Here is an 18,837-nt window from a genome sequence, read left to right on the forward strand (position 1 = left end):
TATTATATTTCTTTGTTCATGATAATTGTCTATTGTTCATGCTACAATTGTGTTATCCGGAAATCGTAATACATGTGTGAATACATAGACCACAACACGTCCCTAGTGAGCCTCTAGTTTACTAGCCCGTTGATAAAAAGATAGTCATGGTTTCCTGACTATGGACATTGCATGTCATTGATAATGGGATCACATCATTAGGAGAATGATGTGATGGACAAGACCCAATCCTAAGCATAGCTGAAAGATCGTGTAGGTCGTTTGCTATAGCTTTTCCGAATGTCAAGTATCATTTCCTTAGACCATGAGATTGTGCAACTCCCGGATACCGTAGGAGTGCTTTGGGTGTGCCAAACGTCATAATGTCACTGGGTGACTATAAAGGTACACTACAGGTATCTCCGGAAGTGTCTGTTGGGTTGGCACGAATTGAGACTGGGATTTGTCACTCCGTATGACGGAGAGGTATCTCTGGGCCCACTCGGTAATGCATCATCATAATGAGCTCAATGTGACCAAGTGGTTGAACGAGGTATTGGGATACCGACGATCGAGTCTCGGGCAAGTAACGTATCGATTGACAAAGGGAATTGTATACGGGATCGATTGAATCCTCGACATCGTGGTTCATCCGATGAGATCATCGAGGAGCATGTGGGAGCCAACATGGGTATCCAGATCCCGCTGTTGGTTATTGACCGGAGAGTCGTCCCGGTCATGTCTGCGTGTCTCCCGAACCCGTAGGGTCTACACACTTAAGGTTTGGTGACGCTAGGGTTGTTGAGATATTAGCATACGGTAACCCGAAAGTTGTTCGGAGTCCCAGATGAGATCCCGGACGTCACGAGGAGTTTCGGAATGGTCCGGAGGTTAAGATTTATATATAGGAAGTCAAGTTTAGGCCATCGGGAAGGTTTCGGGGGTAATCGGTATTGTACCGGGACCACCGGAAGGGTCCCGGGGGTCCACCCGGTGGGGCCACCTATCCCGGAGGGCTCCATGGGCTGAAGTGGGAGGGTAACCAGCCCCTAGTGGGCTGGTGCGCCCCCCCCCCATGGGCCTCCCCTGCGCCTAGGGTTGGAAACCCTAGGGGTGGGGGCGCCCCACTTGGCTTGGGGGGCACTCCACCCCCCTTGGCCGCCGCCCCACTTGGAGATTCAATCTCCTAGGGCCGGAGCCCCCCCCCTAGGGGTCCTATATATAGTGGGGGGAGGGAGGGCAGCCGCACCCTAGCCCCTGGCACCTCCCTCTCCCTCCTGTGACACTCCTCCCTCTCCCTGACCTTGGCGAAGCCCTACCGAGATCACCGTTGCTTCCACCACCACGCCTTCATGTTGCTGGATCTTCATCAACCTCTCCTTCCCCCTTGCTGGATCAAGTTGGAGGAGACGTCTTCCCAACCGTACGTGTGTTGAGCGTGGAGGTGCCGTCCGTTCGACGCTAGGTCATCGGTGATTTGGATCACGACGAGTACGACTCCATCAACCCCGTTCTCTTGAACACTTCCGCGCGCGATCTACAAGGGTATGTAGATGCACTCCCCTCTCCCTCGTTGCTAGATAACTCCATAGATTGATCTTCATGATGCATAGAAAATTTTAAAATTCTGCTACGTTCCCCTACAGTGGCATCATGAGCTAGGTCTATGCATAGTTTCTATGCACGAGTAGAACACAAAGCAGTTGCGGGCGTGGATATTTTCAATTTGCTTGCCGTTACTAGTCTTATCTTGATTCGGCGGCATCGTGGGATGAAGCGGCTCGGACCGACCTTACACGTACGCTTACGTGAGACTGGTTCCACCGACTGACATGCACCTAGTTGCATAAGATGGCTGGCAGGTGTCTGTCTCTCCCACTTTAGTCGGATCGGATTCGATGAAAAGGGTCCTTATGAAGGGTAAATAGAAATTGCCATATCACGTTGTGGTTTTGGCATAGGTAAGAAACGTTCTTGCTAGAAATCTATAGCAGCCACGTAAAAACTTGCAACAACAATTAGAGGACGTCTAACTTGTTTTTGCAGCATGTGCCGAGTGATGTGATATGGCCAAAAGGATGTGATGAATGATATATGTGATGTATGAGATTGATCATGTTCTTGTAATAGGAATCACGACTTGCATGTCGATGAGTATGACAACCGGCAGGAGCCATAGGAGTTGTCTTTATTTATTTATGACCTGCGTGTCAACATAAACGTCATGTAATTACTTTACTTTATTGCTAAAGCGTTAGCCCTAGTAGTAGAAGTAATAGATGATGTGACAACTTCAAGAAGACACGATGATGGAGATCATGGTGTCATGCCAATGACAACGATGATCATGGAGCCCCGAAGATGGATATCAAAAGGAGCAAATGATATTGGCCATATCATGTCACTATTTGATTGCATGTGATGTTTATCATGTTTTACATCTTATTTGCTTAGAACAACGGTAGCTTAAATAAGATGATCCCTCGTAATAATATCAAGAAAGTGTTCCCCCTAACTGTGCACTGTTGCGAAGGTTCGTTGTTTCGAAGCACCACGTGATGATCGGGTGTGATAGATTCTAACGTTCGAATACAACGGGTGTAAGCCAGATTTACACACGCAATACACTTAGGTTGACTTGACGAGCCTAGCATGTACAGACATGGCCTCGGAACACAGAAGACCGAAAGGTCGAGCATGAGTCGTATAGAAGATACGATCAACATGAAGATGTTCACCGATGTTGACTAGTCCGTCTCACGTGATGATCGGACACGGCCTAGTTGACTCGGATCATGTTCACTTAGATGACTAGAGGGATGTCTATCTGAGTGGGAGTTCATTGAATAATTTGATTAGATGAACTTAATTATCATGAACTTAGTCTAAAATCTTTACAATATGTCTTGTAGATCAAATGGCCCACGTTGTCCTCAACTTTAACGCGTTCCTTGAGAAAACCAAGCTGAAAGATGATGGCAGCAACTATACAGACTGGTCCGGAACCTGAGGATCATCCTCATAGCTGCCAAGAAAGATTATGTCCTAGAAGCACCGCTAGGTGACGCACCCATCCCAGAGAACCAAGACGTTATGAACACTTGGCAGTCGTGTGCTGATGATTACTCCCTCGTTCAGTGTGGCATGCTTTACAGCTTAGAACTGGGGCTCCAAAAGCATTTTGAGCGACACGGAGCATATGAGATGTTCGAAGAGCTGAAGATGGTTTTCCAAGCTCATGCCCGGGTCGAGAGAAATGAAGTCTCTGACAAGTTCTTCAGTTGTAAGATGGAGGAAAACAGTTCTGTCAGTGAGCACATACTCAAAATGTCTGGGTTGCATAACCGCTTGACTCAGCTGGGAGTTAATCTCTCAGATGACGCGGTCATTGAAAGAATCCTTCAGTCGCTTCCACTGAGCTACAAGAGCTTTGTGATGAACTTCAATATACAGGGGATGGAGAAGACCTTTCCTAAGGTATATTCAATGCTGAAATCAGCGGAGGTGGAAATCAAAAAGGAACATAAAGTGTTGATGGTGAATAAAACCACTAAGTTCAAGAAAGACAAGGGTAAAAAGAACTTCAAGAAGGACGGCAAGGGAGTTTCCACGCCCGGTAAGCAAGCTGCCGGGAAGAAGTCAAAGAATGGACCCAAGCCTGAGACTGAGTGTTTTTATTGCAAGGGAAGTGGTCACTGGAAGCGGAACTGCCCCAAATACTTAGCGGACAAGAAGGCCGGCAACACTAAAGGTATATGTGATATACATGTAATTGATGTGTACCTTACCAGTACTCGTAGTAGCTCCTGGGTATTTGATACCGGTGCGGTTGCTCACATTTGTAACTCAAAGCAGGAGCTGCGGAATAAGCGGAGACTGGCGAAGGACGAGGTGACGATGCGCGTCGGGAATGGTTCCAAAGTCGATGTGATCGCCGTCGGCACGCTACCTCTGCATTTACCTACGGGATTAGTTTTAAACCTCAATAATTGTTATTTAGTGCCAGCTTTGAGCATGAACATTGTATCAGGATCTCGTTTAATTCGAGATGGCTACTCATTTAAATCCGAGAATAAGGGTTGTTCTATTTATATGAGAGATATGTTTTATGGTCATGCCCCGCTGGTGAATGGTTTATTCTTAATGAATCTCGAGCGTAATGTTACACATATTCATAGTGTGAATACAAAAAGATGTAAGGTTGATAATGATAGTCCCACATACTTGTGGCACTGCCGCCTTGGTCATATATGTGTCAAACGCGTGAAGAAGCTCCATGCAGATGGACTTTTGGAGTCTCTTGATTACGAATCATTTGACACGTGCGAACCATGCCTCATGGGTAAAATGACCAAGACTCCGTTCTCAGGAACAATGGAGCGAGCAACCAACTTATTAGAAATCATACATACTGATGTGTGCGGTCCAATGAGTGTTGAGGCTCGCGGTGGCTATCGTTATGTTCTCACCCTCACTGATGACCTGAGTAGATATGGGTATGTCTACTTAATGAAACACAAGTCTGAGACCTTTGAAAAGTTCAAGGAATTTCAGAGTGAGGTTGAGAATCAACGTGACAGAAAAATCAAGTTCTTGCGATCAGATCGTGGGGGAGAATACTTGAGTCATGAATTTGGCACACACTTAAGGGAATGTGGAATAGTTTCACAACTCACGCCGCCTGGAACACCTCAGCGTAATGGTGTGTCCGAACATCGTAATCGCACTCTATTGCATATGGTGCGATCTATGATGTCTCTTACCGATCTACCGCTATCATTTTGGGGCTATGCTTTAGAGACTGCCGCATTCACTTTAAATAGGGCTCCGTCGAAATCCGTTGAGACGACACCGTATGAATTATGGTTTGGGAAGAAACCTAAGCTGTCGTTTCTAAAAGTTTGGGGATGCGATGCTTATGTCAAGAAACTTCAACCTGAAAAGCCCGAACCCAAATCGGAAAAATGCGTCTTCATAGGATACCCTAAAGAAACTATTGGGTATACCTTCTACCTCAGATCCGAAGGCAAGATCTTTGTTGCCAAGAATGCATCCTTTCTAGAGAAAGAATTTCTCTCAAAAGAATTAAGTGGGAGGAAAGTAGAACTTGATGAAGTATTGCCTCTTGAACCGGAGAGTGGCGCAGCTCAGGAAATTGTTCCTGAGGTGCCTGCACCGACTAGAGAGGAAGTTAATGATATGATCATGAAACTTCAGATCAAGTTGCTACTGAACTTCGTAGGTCCACCAGGACACGTTCCGCACCAGAGTGGTAATTCCGACAAATGGCTAGAAGCCATGAAATCCGAGATAGGATCCATGTATGAAAACGAAGTATGGACTTTGACTGACTTGCCCGATGATCGGCGAGCCATAGAAAATAAATGGATCTTTAAGAAGAAGACATATGCGGATGGTAATGTAACCATCTATAAAGCTCGGCTTATCGCTAAGGGTTATTGACAAGTTCAAGGGGTTGACTACGATGAGACTTGCTCACCCGTAGCAAAGCTGAAGTCCGTCCGAATCATGTTAGCAATTGCCGCATTCTATGATTATGAGATATGGCAAATGGACGTCAAAACGGAACCTTAATGGTTTCCTTAAGGAAGAATTGTATATGATGCAGCCGGAAGGTTTTGTCGATCCTAAGAATGCTGACAAGGTGTGCAAGCTCCAACGCTCGATCTATGGGCTGGTGCAAGCATCTCAGAGTTGGAACATTCATTTTGATGAGATGATCAAAGCGTTTGGGTTTACGCAGACTTATGGAGAAGCCTGCATTTACAAGAAAGTGAGTGGGAGCTCTGTAGCATTTCTCATGTTGTATGTGGATGACATACTGTTGATGGGAAATGATATAGAATTCTTGGAAAGCATAAAGGCCTACTTGAACAAGTGTTTTTCAATGAAGGATCTTGGAGAAGCTGCTTACATATTAGGCATCAAGATCTATAGAGATAGATCGAGCCACCTCATTGGTCTTTCATAGAGTACGTACCTTGACAAGATATTGAAGAAGTTCAAAATGGATCAGTTAAAGAAGGGGTTCTTGCATGTATTGCAAGGTACGAGATTGAGCACGGCTCGATGCCCGACCACAACAGAAGATAGAGAAAAGATGAGTGCCGTCCCCTATGCCTCGGCCATAGGGTCTATCATGTATGCTATGCTGTGTACCAGACCTGATGTAAACCTTGCCGTAAGTTTGGTAGGAAGGTACCAAAGTAATCCCGGCATGGAAAACTGGACAGCGGTCAAGAATATCCTGAAGTACCTGAACAGGACTAAGGATATGTTTCTCGTTTATGGAGGTGACGAAGAGCTCGTCGTAAAGGGTTACGTCGATGCTAGCTTCGACACAGATCTGGATGACTCTAAGTCACAAACCGGATACGTGTATATTTTGAATGGTGGGGCAGTAAGTTGGTGTAGTTGCAAGCAAAGCGTTGTGGCGGGATCTACATGTGAAGCGGAGTACATGGCAGCCTCGGAGGCAGCACAACAGGCAATCTGGGTGAAGGAGTTCATTACCGACCTAGGATTCATACCCAATGCGTCGGGCCCGATGACTCTCTTCTATGACAACACTGGAGCTATTACCCTTGCCAAGGAGCCCAGGTTTCACAGGAAGACCAGGCATATCAAGCATTGCTTCAACTCCATTCATGAAAGTGTTCAAAATGGAGACATAGATATTTGTAAAGTACATACGGACCTGAATGTGGCAGATCCTTTGACTAAACCTCTCCCTAGAGAAAAACATGATCAACACCAGAACTGCATGGGTGTTCGATTCATCACAATGTAACTAGACTATTGACTCTAGTGCAAGTGGGACACTGTTGGAAATATGCCCTAGAGGCAATAATAAAATGGTTATTATTATATTTCTTTGTTCATGATAATTGTCTATTGTTCATGCTATAATTGTGTTATCCGGAAATCGTAATACATGTGTGAATACATAGACCACAACACGTCCCTAGTGAGCCTCTAGTTGACTAGCTTGTTGATCGAAAGATAGTCATGGTTTCCTGTCTATGGACATTGGATGTCATTGATAATGGGATCACATCATTAGGAGAATGATGTGATGGACAAGACCCAATCCTAAGCATAGCTGAAAGATCGTGTAGTTCGTTTGCTATAGCTTTTCCGAATGTCAAGTATCATTTCCTTAGACCATGAGATTGTGCAACTCCCGAATACCGTAGGAGTGCTTTGGGTGTGCCAAATGTCACAACGTAACTGGGTGACTATAAAGGTACACTACAGGTATCTCCGAAAGTGTCTGTTGGGTTGGCACGAATCGAGACTGGGATTTGTCACTCCGTATGACGGAGAGGTATCTCTGGGCCCACTCGGTAATGCATCATCATAATGAGCTCAATGTGACCAAGTGGTTGATCATGGGATCATGCATTACAGTACGAGTAAAGTGACTTGCCGGTAACGAGATTGAACGAGGTATTGGGATACCGACGATCGAGTCTCGGGCAAGTAACGTACCGATTGACAAAGGGAATTGTATACGGGATCGATTGAATCCTCGACGTCGTGGTTCATCCGATGAGATCATCGAGGAGCATGTGGGAGCCAACATGGGTATCCAGATCCCGCTGTTGGTTATTGACCGGAGAGTCGTCCCGGTCATGTCTGCGTGTCTCCCGAACCCGTAGGGTCTACACACTTAAGGTTTGGTGACGCTAGGGTTGTTGAGATATTAGCATACGGTAACCCGAAAGTTGTTCGGAGTCCCGGATGAGATCCCGGATGTCACGAGGAGTTTCGGAATGGTCCGAAGGTTAAGATTTATATATAGGAAGTCAAGTTTCGTCCATCGAGAAGGTTTCGGGGGTAATCAGTATTGTACCGGGACCACCGGAAGGGTCCCGGGGGTCCACCGGGTGGGGCCACCTATCCCGGAGGGCTCCATGGGCTGAAGTGGGAGGGGAACCAGCCCCTAGTGGGCTGGTGCGCCCCCCCCCATGGGCCTCCCCTGCGCCTAGGGTTGGAAACCCTAGGGGTGGGGGCGCCCCACTTGGCTTGGGGGGCACTCCACCCCCTTGGCCGCCGCCCCCCTTGGAGATTCAATCTCCTAGGGCCGGCGCCCCCCTAGGGGTCCTATATATAGTGGGGGGAGGGAGGGCAGCCGCACCCTAGCCCCTGGCACCTCCCTCTCCCTCCTGTGACACTCCTCCCTCTCCCTGAGCTTGGCGAAGCCCTACCGAGATCACCGTTGCTTCCACCACCACGCCGTCGTGCTGCTGGATCTTCATCAACCTCTCTTTCCCCCTTGCTGGATCAAGTTGGAGGAGACGTCTTCCCAACCGTACGTGTGTTGAGCGCGGAGGTGTCGTCCGTTCGGTGCTAGGTCATCGGTGATTTGGATCACGACGAGTACGACTCCATCAACCCCGTTCTCTTGAACGCTTCCGCGCGCGATCTACAAGGGTATGTAGATGCACTCCCCTCTCCCTCGTTGCTAGATGACTCCATAGATTGATCTTGGTGATGCGTAGAAAATTTTAAAATTCTGCTACGTTCCCCTACACATATTACATCGATTGGGCATCAAAGTTGGCCACCAGTGCAAATATAGGGAACAAAGCTGCATATAAACGCCGCAGCAAAACAAGTCCAGAAATGAAACCACTTCAGAAGAGCTCAAGAAACAATATCCTCGGTACCCATAATGCTGGCAAGATGCTTAGCAAGCTTATTAACTTTCTCTTGTTTGGCGCTTAAATCCTCTAGCACTTGTTGTTGCACGAGAAAGTATGCATCTGAATTCTGCAGGGACTTCCTCAGTCCTTCGGCTTCTTGTCTCATAACATTTGATCGATGTCTTCCAACTTGAAGTTGAGACTCAAGAAGCCGAACTGATTCCGGCAGCGAGTTCGAAGAGCTGGTGCCAGCAGTAGTAGCCAGTAACTCGAACACTACATCAAGACAGGACTTTGGGGTTTTCTCAGTGTCTTCAATATAGTTTTTATCAGCTTTCTTGGAGACCAACAGGGATGTCTCACTATCTTGAACCTTATCTGCATTACTTCCTTTACCATTGCATAACGGGGTACTCTCCTCCAATATTTTATCCGCGTTCTAAAAGAGAAACAAACAAACACATCAGACGTTTACAATGTAGTATATGGAACTCATTTTGGTAAACTAGTTTAGTAGTAAGGTCGACAGGATAACAACATGAAACAAACATATATCTATATAGGATGGTCACTGTATGGTCTATATCATTCTAGTTTATGTTGCCAAATCAAGATAGATACAGTTCGAATCATATCTATTTAAGATAAAGCAGCATAGAAAGAATATAAGTGTGGGAAACTACACAGCAATAACAACACTTGTAATGTGCATGCCATGAGAACATAACTATTTATTCAATTGAAACTAAAATCAACATAGAGCAAGTTACAACACCAGTCACATTAAAGAAACAGGTTTAAAACATACCTGTTGCGCCATTGGAGTTTCAATTGCATCCTTCAAATTTGAAATTAGTTGGTATGAGTAAATACAGTGATGCAAGAGCAAAGTAGTAGGAACCATAGCTATGGAACCTAACTTTAGAACAATTCTTCTTCTGCTTTAAGCATTGACTTGGGGTTCGGAGTGGTGGTCCTCGTGCTTTGGGCACTGGAGTTGCCTTACTAACTGCTCGTGTTTGGGTGCTCTATGGTGGAGACGGTGCTGTGTCAACGGGAACTGGGTTATTATCTACTGGGGTTGGGGTTAGAAGGGGTGTAGCTGGTTCTCTGTCCAACTAGGAGGGGTACAATATGCGTGAGTCTGGGTTATGTGTGGTGGGGCTGGTTCTTGGGCAAGTACAACCATGGTTCTATCTCCATCGACAGGTAGCACAATCTTTTCTGAAGACCGTGTTTTTACTCCCACAGATACTGCCATCACCCCCTCCAATTGAAATGGCTGATAAACAAGAAAAGTAATTGAATGTACAGACATTGTAAGATAGACAGGTGCAATGGATAGTAGGGAAGAAAACAGGGCATGAAATAATTCACATTTATGTTGTCTAACCAAACAGAATAGCAGGACATAATTTCACATATATGATGGCTAATTAAACAAGATAGCATGACACAATTTCACATGTATGATGGCTAACTAAACAGGATAGAATGGCATACTTCAAAATATGATGACTATGTAAACAGGATGACATGATATAACTATACGATGTGTCTATTAAAGTGGTTGGCATGCCATAAATCACAAACATGCCGTCGATGGAAACATGATGGCATGATATAATTCACGGATAGAATGACATAATTCAAAATATGATGACTATGTAAACAGGATGAGATGATATAACTATATTATGTCTTTAGAAAATGGGTTGGCATGCCATAATTCAGATACATGTTGTCTATGTAAACATCATGGCATGATATAATTCAAATATATGATTTATATACTAAGGAAGTGAGCAGAGGGCAATCGCATATATGATGTGTCAACTAAGGAGATGGCATTCAATATTGTGTATATGATGTAAAAACTAAGCATTGCAATACAACATATGCATGATATGACTAATATAACCCTGTCGAGTTTGAGCATACACCTCAGGGGGATAATAGGACTTGTCATCTTCCTCTGAATCCTCCTCTGAAGAGCTATCTGTAACCAGCAAGATATCCGCTTCAGTAGGTAGCATTGTCTGCTCTGAAGAGCTTATTTTCACTCCAGATTTCTCCATCACCAATTCAAATGGCTGATGCACAGGAAGAGCAGTTGAATATACAAACATTGTAGACAAAAGCAATGAGAAATACAAAAAAGGATGGCATGATATAATTCACATATATGACGCTTGGCTAAACAACATGGCATTGCATAATTCACATATATAATGCCTTACAACAAGATAGCATTGCATAATTCACATATATAATGTCTTGCAACAAGATGGCATTGCATAACTCACATATATGGTAATTAGACACTAAACAGGTGGCATTCACACAAAGCATGTCTAAACTAAGCAAATGACATAGCAATGCAAGATACCATACGCATGGTATGAGCAACATAACCCTGCCAAGTTAGAGCATGCACCTCGGGGGGGATAGGACTGGTCATCTGTCTCTGAATCCTCCTCTGAGGAGCTATTGGTAACCAGCAAGACATGCGCTTTGTCAGATAGCATTGTCTGCTCTGAAGACCTTGTTTCCACTCCAGATTTTTCCATGACCATGTTGAATGGCTGATGCACAGGAAGAGTAATTGAATGTACTAAAATTGTTGACAAATTTAACATGTAATAAAAAATGATGTCATGATATAATTCACATATAAGATGACTGGCTAACCAGGGTGGCATTGCAAAATTCACATATATGATGCCTGGCTAAACAAGATGGCATTGCATGGTTCACATATACGATAAGAAACTAAATAGATGGCATTGACACAAAGCATGTCTAAATTAAGAAGATGGCATCTTCGATGTATACAGTAAACAATGCAAGGCACCGTATGCATGATATTACCAACATCAGCATGCCAAGTTAGAGAGAAGACCTCATGGGGTAAATAGGAGTGGTCTTCTTCTTCTGAATCCCCCTCGGAACAATTATCTTCCTCTTGATTACGATCCGAAATGGGTGGATGGGGGCTGCCTTTGCGCCTACCATGGAGCGACGTCTGCATGAAATTTTATTGCCATGCAAGGCTCGTCTCTTTTGCTCTACATGTTCAGTTCCATTGTGTACGATAACTGACATGCATAGGAATAAAACATAGTGAGATTATGTAAGGAGTGCATGCACAAATCCAGAGTGATGGTAGCAAACTGTGGATAGACCCAAAACCAATGATAGCAGGCAGATAATAGCTTTAGTTAAAAAATACAGATAATGGCTCCTTTAATGTTTGTTTGCACCCAACATGAAACTCATAGTAGACACCCGAGATTAACTAGATAGTACTGATTGTTGCCCCCAATATGTACCCCACAACCATTTAAAAACTCAAGTTTCAGCATAAGTTTGGACCTGACTCGGAGTCCAATAGGTGAACACGATGATAAAGTAGCATGTCATCATATTAAGCGATGCATAACGTAAGCAGACACGGAAGAGTGAGACCTCTCTTGCGGACCCATGTAGTCCTCAAGGTCATCTGCTCAGTTGATGACGGTAATGCAGTTGTCATGGCTGCTTGCGGCGGGAAAAAGATCTGAGGCAGCGAAAGACAGTCTGGAGAGCGGATCCCTGCTGTGGTGAACCCTTCCGTCATTGGAGCAGCTGAGCTGGGGTGGAACACAGCACCACAGGAGCAGGACAAACCACACAAGGTTTTCTTTGATACATATCTGTAACAGAAGTAATTGTGTAAGGGCTTGTTTGAATTTGAGGATTCTAACAATGCAGGGATAGGAAATTGACAGGAATAGGATAGGAATGCACGTGCAAAACAGAGAATTTAAAAACACAAGATTTCTGCCAACCTGGGTGTTTGGTTCACAAGAATTGGAAGGACACATGATGCAAACAAGCATGGTGAGATTAAGTCAAACCACAAGAAAATGTACGGTTATAATGCTATTATGCTACTATCTCTTGGTCTTGTGCTTCATGAATAGGAATTTGAAAAGGAGGACAAGTGGAAATTAAAATTCCTATGGTTTTTCTTTCAAGGAGACACTAAAGGAACAAATCCTACAGTTTTCCTTTGCTCCATTCCTTTGCACCAAATTCATGAAAAGTAGTACCATAGGAAACTTTCCAAATCCTATGTTTTTCATCCACTTTTCCTTTCAAGAACTGGCGATTCTAGTAGGCAGGCTTGAGCAAGGAAAAGCCTACACTAAAAAAATGTTTTTGTGCTACTTCTATTACTTTGGACCCAGGCCACTGCCCTACTAGCTCAGCTCCCAGGGCCATCGACAAATGCACAGCTCAAACGCGCAGAGATAAATAATGATGGCATTTAAGAGAGTCCATCACGGATAGCTAAGTTGCCTGGTACCTCACTGCTTGTCATATAGTAGGATAAAATAATCGTATTTCCCGTTACTCCGTGTGCTCAGTGGACAATATATATAACGTGTAGAGTAAAAAAGTGATGCAACAAGTGTACAACCTGTTTGGAGAAGCCATGTCGATCTCTGCGTGATTGTGTTGGCCGGTGAGGATGCTCCGGCTGACTTGGCTGTCAGAGGAGGGGAAGAAGATCTTAGGTGTCTGGAGATTGATCCCGAGGTACTGCTCCGCTGTGATGAAGGGTGTCGTCGTTGGAGCAGCTCTGGTGAGTTGTACGACGCCGAGGCTGTAGCGGGACAAGAGAGACAACGTTAACCTGAGTGGAATTCTAATAGCATCTCCAATAGATGACGTAAAATACATAACCATAAAGTGCTAGATGTAAAATACAGCAGCCACTCATCTCTGAACTTAACTGTCGATACTGAATTTAACTGTCGAAACTGAACTTAACTGTCAAAACTGAATTTTGCTGTCGAAACTGAATTTTACTGTCGAAACTGAACGCGCTAGAGGTGAGGCTACACGTCAGTCGACTGACTTTTTCATCTCTAGTCAGTCGATTTTGCAGCCGTTGGATATGAAATCAAGGGCCTGCAGTTCATCTTCAACCTCCACCCCCCTGAGCCTCCAGCCACCACCGGCCAAACAGCCGCCCCCCGCCGCTCGTGGCCGGCGGTGCGCCGCCCCGCCCGCCCCGAAAACACTCCCCACCGTCGGTCCGCCGCTGCCCCGGCCATCCCTCTAGGCCCCCCACGCCGAGCTTTTTCTCTGGCGATCCCCACGCCACTGCCCCACCACCGCCGGCGACCACTGCCCCCACCCTTAACCCTAAGATATATAGTGGGGTACCTCTCCGGAGAGCCCCCCTCCCCGCTGCGCCTGGTTCTTCCTTAACTCCAGCGAGCCCCCCTACCCCCTGAAAATCGAATGACCCAAAAGTCGATTCAGTCGACTGAAGTGTAGCTAAATCAGAGCAGCATCACAAGCAAGAGCAAGAGCGAGAGCAGCAGCGCGAGCAAGAGCAAGAGCAACAGCAGACACGGCGGGGGACCGAGAGAAAGAGCAGAGCAGCAGCGCGAGCGAGAGCTAAAGTAGCAGCAGCTCCTACTGATGTGGACGTCGCCGCCGAGGGAGCGGAGCCGTGGAGAAAGTGGCCGGCGACGCCATCGTGGATGGAGCCGCGCCATGTCGGCTCAGGACCGAGCGACGACAGCACCGTGAGATCGAATCAAGAAGAAAATGCGGCGATTAGTGTATAACCTATTTGGTGGCGCCGATTAGGCCGCAGCTTCATCTGAGGAAACGGTGATGATGATGCTCTTCCGATGGTGCAGGTGAAGACGGCGGTGTGGGAATGGAGGTGGCACGAATGTCACAGCCCCAGTTCAGCCCTTGCTTGACTTTGCTTGTTCATCATGCCATCATGTTTAAATTCCAAAGAAATTTGAAATGGGGATTGTTGAAACCCTAGCACCAAATGAAATTTAAATAGGTTCACTAAAAATATTTTCAATAACCCAGAATGCCCTTTGGAAATGTTCATGATTTCTGTTAAAGGTGAAAGCCTCTTCCAAAAATGATGAACATATTTATAGGCTATTCCTGGATTTTTGAATCAAATCTTAAGCTATTTGACTTGGGGCATTTAAACACTATTAATAATTTAAATGCTCAAATAATGTTAGAACTATTTTTGGGCCACTGAAATAATTCAGCAAGTGTCCATGAATATTTTCAGGATTTTAGGAAATGCCCTGGTATTTTTCCTAAGCTCAAAACAGAGGCAAATAAATAGAAAACAAAAACAGAAAGCAAAGAGAGAGAGAGAACCTACCTGGCGCCTACCTGTGCGGCCTGCTGCTGAAGCCGGCCCAGCCCAGCCACCTCCCCTGCCAGTTGTCTTCCTCCTCTCGCCAGAAGGCAGAGGGGAAGCAGTGCATGGCGCTCGCGTGTGCGGGCACGCAGCTGCCTGCCTGGCCCCTCCCTGGCTAGCACGACGCTGGGATCGTCTCCCCGTGGCCTCCGGAACCCACCGACCCCTCACTCACTCTTTCCCCTTCGCCACCTCGCTCTCTTCACGCCATGGCCGACGCATGCCCGAGCTCGTCGCCACCGTAGTTGCGCCACAGCCGCCCTCGAGCCTCTCCAACCTATCCTCGAGCTCCGCCATGTTTGCCTCGTCCTCTCCACCAAGCTACGCGATGCCGGACGCCCCCGAACGCCCTCACCACCATCTTCTTCAACCTCGGTCGCCGGAGATCCCTCTCAGCGTCCCGCTCAGCCTCGACCCTCCCCGGCCTCGCCGTCTGCGCCAAACGATCCTCTGTGAGCCCCCGATCGAAACTCCCCTTACCTCGTCATCGCGCGCATCCTCTAGCTAGCTCCACAGCCGGAACCGAGAGCTCCACGTCACCGGCGATGTCACCGTCATCGCTGCAGCCGCTGAGGCTCGAAACCGAGCGCGTCATCGTGCTTGTGCTGCTCCCAGGAGGCCGCAGATCCCCTTAGCTGGCCTCGCCGTACCCTGCAGCCCCGCGCCCGCATCAACCCGAGCTCCGGCCGCCGCCTCGCTCGTCGCCGGTGTCTCTGCAGGCCACCCCAGATCCGACTGCCTGCACCGTTGGATGCGCCACCCTGCTAGCTCCCCTTAGATGCTTCCCGCGTGTCAAACCGGCCCCCATAGCGAAATCCCGAAGCCCTCCGCCGCGTTTTGGTCGCCGCCGACGGAACTCCGGCGAAGCCAACGTGGCGCTGTCAGTAGCCACTAATGACCCCACTAAACTAACCCCTAGGCCACTGACTCATGGGCCCCACGCCCTAATTAACATAGATTACATTTTCTGTTTAGTTTTAACTAACCTCAGTGGGCCCACGTGTCAGCTTTGAACAAGCTGACGTGGATGTTGACTGGGCCCACATGTCTGTGACCCTAACCAGCCCTAAGACACTGACTATTGGGTCCCATGTGTCAGGTTTGACCTGGGTCAACCCAGTTGACCTGCTGACGCAATGTTGTTGTCATGCTGATGCAGTAATGGTTTCTGGATTTAAAATAATTCAGAAAATTCTAGAAATTTAGCAAAACTTCTAAAAATCATAGAAAATCTACCGTAGCTCCAAATGAAATAAATTATATATGAAAAATTATCAGAGAAATTAAAGGAATCCATCTGTACCCTTTTCATGCATGTTAGAACAACTTAAGGCCACTGTTTAGGACAAATCAAATGAATGGTATTTAAATAACCACATGTGGAGTTTGAATTTGAACTTTGGGTTCAAACCAACTTCATTTAATTGTCTTGCTAGTTGCATTAGCTCAATCAACAACATATTGCCATGTCATTGTCATGCATCATGTTGTGCATTGCATTGATTGTGTTCCTTCTCTGTTGCCGGTGGTTGTCCCCTCTCGATAGACGTTGTACCGACGCTGTGATCGTTGACACTGATGAAGACCCAATGATACCTTCAGAAGTGCCAGGCAAGCAAAACCCCCTTGTTCATTCCGATACAATCCCACTCTCTCGCTCCTGCTCTCCTTTACTGCATTAGGACAACAACGATTCAACTGTTACATGTTGCGGTAGTTGAACCCCTTATCCTCTGCATGACCTGTCATTGCCACAGTAAATAGATGAAACCCACTAGCATGAGTAGGAGTTGCTTGAGCCTTGATGTGCCTACTCATTCATGTTTGTTGTCATGCCTGCTACTGCTTAGAGTTGAGTCGGGTCTGATTCATCGGGGATGAGTTGGAAAGTGGTGAACATGTTCTACTGGTGAGAGCTAAGTGTGTGAATTCGATTTGGTAAAGGTAGCGGTGAGAGGCCATGTAGGAGTACATGGTGGGTTGTCTCATTGAAGCCGTCCTCAGGAACTGAGTTCTGTGTTTGCGATCCATGAAACAGTTACTACCACACATTGGGATCCTTAATTGACTCTCTCGGCTTCTTAATCACTCTTGTCCTATGTCCAGGAGTTGCAAGTAGTTTCTGGTGTTTGTAGTATGCTGGGGGCCGTGCGCAGTGCTGACCGAGGGGTGGGCTGTGTTGCGGTAGGCACGTGGCCAGGCATGTCAGGCGCCCGTTTGGTGTCTCGGAACCCTGTACACATCGTTCGGGGCCGTATGTGGAAACCTTGGCGGGACTCCCTGTGGATGGAACCTGAATAGGCGATAAACCTGGACTAGAGACTTGAGTGTTTAGGTAGGCCGTGGCCGACACCCTCGCTGGGCTTCCGCTTGAAGGTTGCCGAGTACATGTCGTGTAAACGGCGATAAGTGGTGAGAGCGTGTGTGAAGAAGTACACCCCTGCAAGGTTAACATCATCTATTCGAATAGCCGTGTCCGCGGTAATGGACTTCTGGGTTGCCTATAACAGTTCATAGACAAGTGAAATTGGATACTCTAAAATGCGCAAGATAAGCGTGAGTGCTATGGATGGCGTTCTCGTAGGAAGATGGGAGCAGATCCATAGTGGTGTATTGGTATGGTGAATATGTGGACTCGTGTGCGCCACCTCAAAAGATTTACTTGCAGTCGTAGTTCAGGATAGCCACCGAGTCAAAGCTGGCTTGCTGCAGTTAAACTCCACCCCCCCTTTTGATACTGATGCATATGTAGATAGTTCTGATGTAAGTCTTGCTGGGTACATTTGTACTCATGTTTGCCTATTTTATGTTTTGCAGAGAGACGTCAGTCTCGCTAGTAGTTCCGCGTGGACTTCGACATTTATCTTGTTACCTCAGCTACGATCTTGTACCCTCGGCAGGATCTGGTAGATAGTCAGGCTCCTCGGCCATTTTCATTTGTAGATGTCTGTACCCAGACATGTTAAGCTTCTACATGTGCTTGTTGCTTGTATTCTCTGAATGTTGGGTCATGAGACCCATGTTTGTAATATCTCGCTCCTCGGAGCCTAATGAATAATACTTTGAGTCGTAGAGTTATGTTGTGATGCCATGTTGTATTTACACATATCGAGCATATTGTGTGTATGATTGAAATGCTTGGTATGTGTGGGATCCGACAATCTAGTTGTTTATCCTTGGTAGCCTCTCTTATGGGGAAATGTAGTCTAGTGCTTCCATGAGCCATAGTAGTCCGCTGCAGCCCGGTTCACCGGAGTCCTGCTAGCCCAGCACTACTGTTCAGGACACTTGACTGGCCGGCATGTGTTTCACTTCGTTCATGTGTCTGTCCCTTCGGGGAAATGTCACGCGGTGACATCCGGAGTCCTGCCTAGCCTGCTACAGCCCGGGTTACCGGAGTCCTGTTAGCCCAGTGCTACAGCCCGGATTCACACGCTGCTGACCGACATGCTCGAAGTTGATTCATGTATGCCTGTCCCCATGGGTTAGTGCCGCTTTGGGTTCACGACTAGCCATGTCGGCCTGGGTTCTCTGTCATATGGATGCTAGCGACACTATCATATACGTGAGCCAAAAGGCGCAAACGGTCCCGGGCCAGGTAAGGTGGCACCCGTGGGAATACCGTGCGTGAGGCCGCAAAGTGATATGATGTGTTACATGCTAGATCGATGTGGCTTAGGATCGAGGGCCTGACAACGAAAGACGAGGGGAACGTCGGGGTAGCTCCTTGGTGGTGGAGGACGGGGTGGCTGAGCCGGCGGGACGACCAGATCGATGACGGATTCTCATCTGGTACGGTGGATGAGGGACGTCGAGGTGTTGTTGTGGACGACGTCGTCGGGGAAGAGGCTCCGGCTGGGTGACGAACGGAGGAGGGTGTGGGGCTTCGTGGGTTTTCCTGGCCTCGGTGTACGAATGGGTGGGCAGATGGGATGGGAGTGGGGAACC

Source organism: Triticum urartu, chromosome 7A (assembly GCF_056163025.1).
Source record: "Triticum urartu cultivar PI428250 chromosome 7A, HENAU_Tu73, whole genome shotgun sequence".
Lineage (NCBI taxonomy): Eukaryota > Viridiplantae > Streptophyta > Magnoliopsida > Poales > Poaceae > Triticum > Triticum urartu.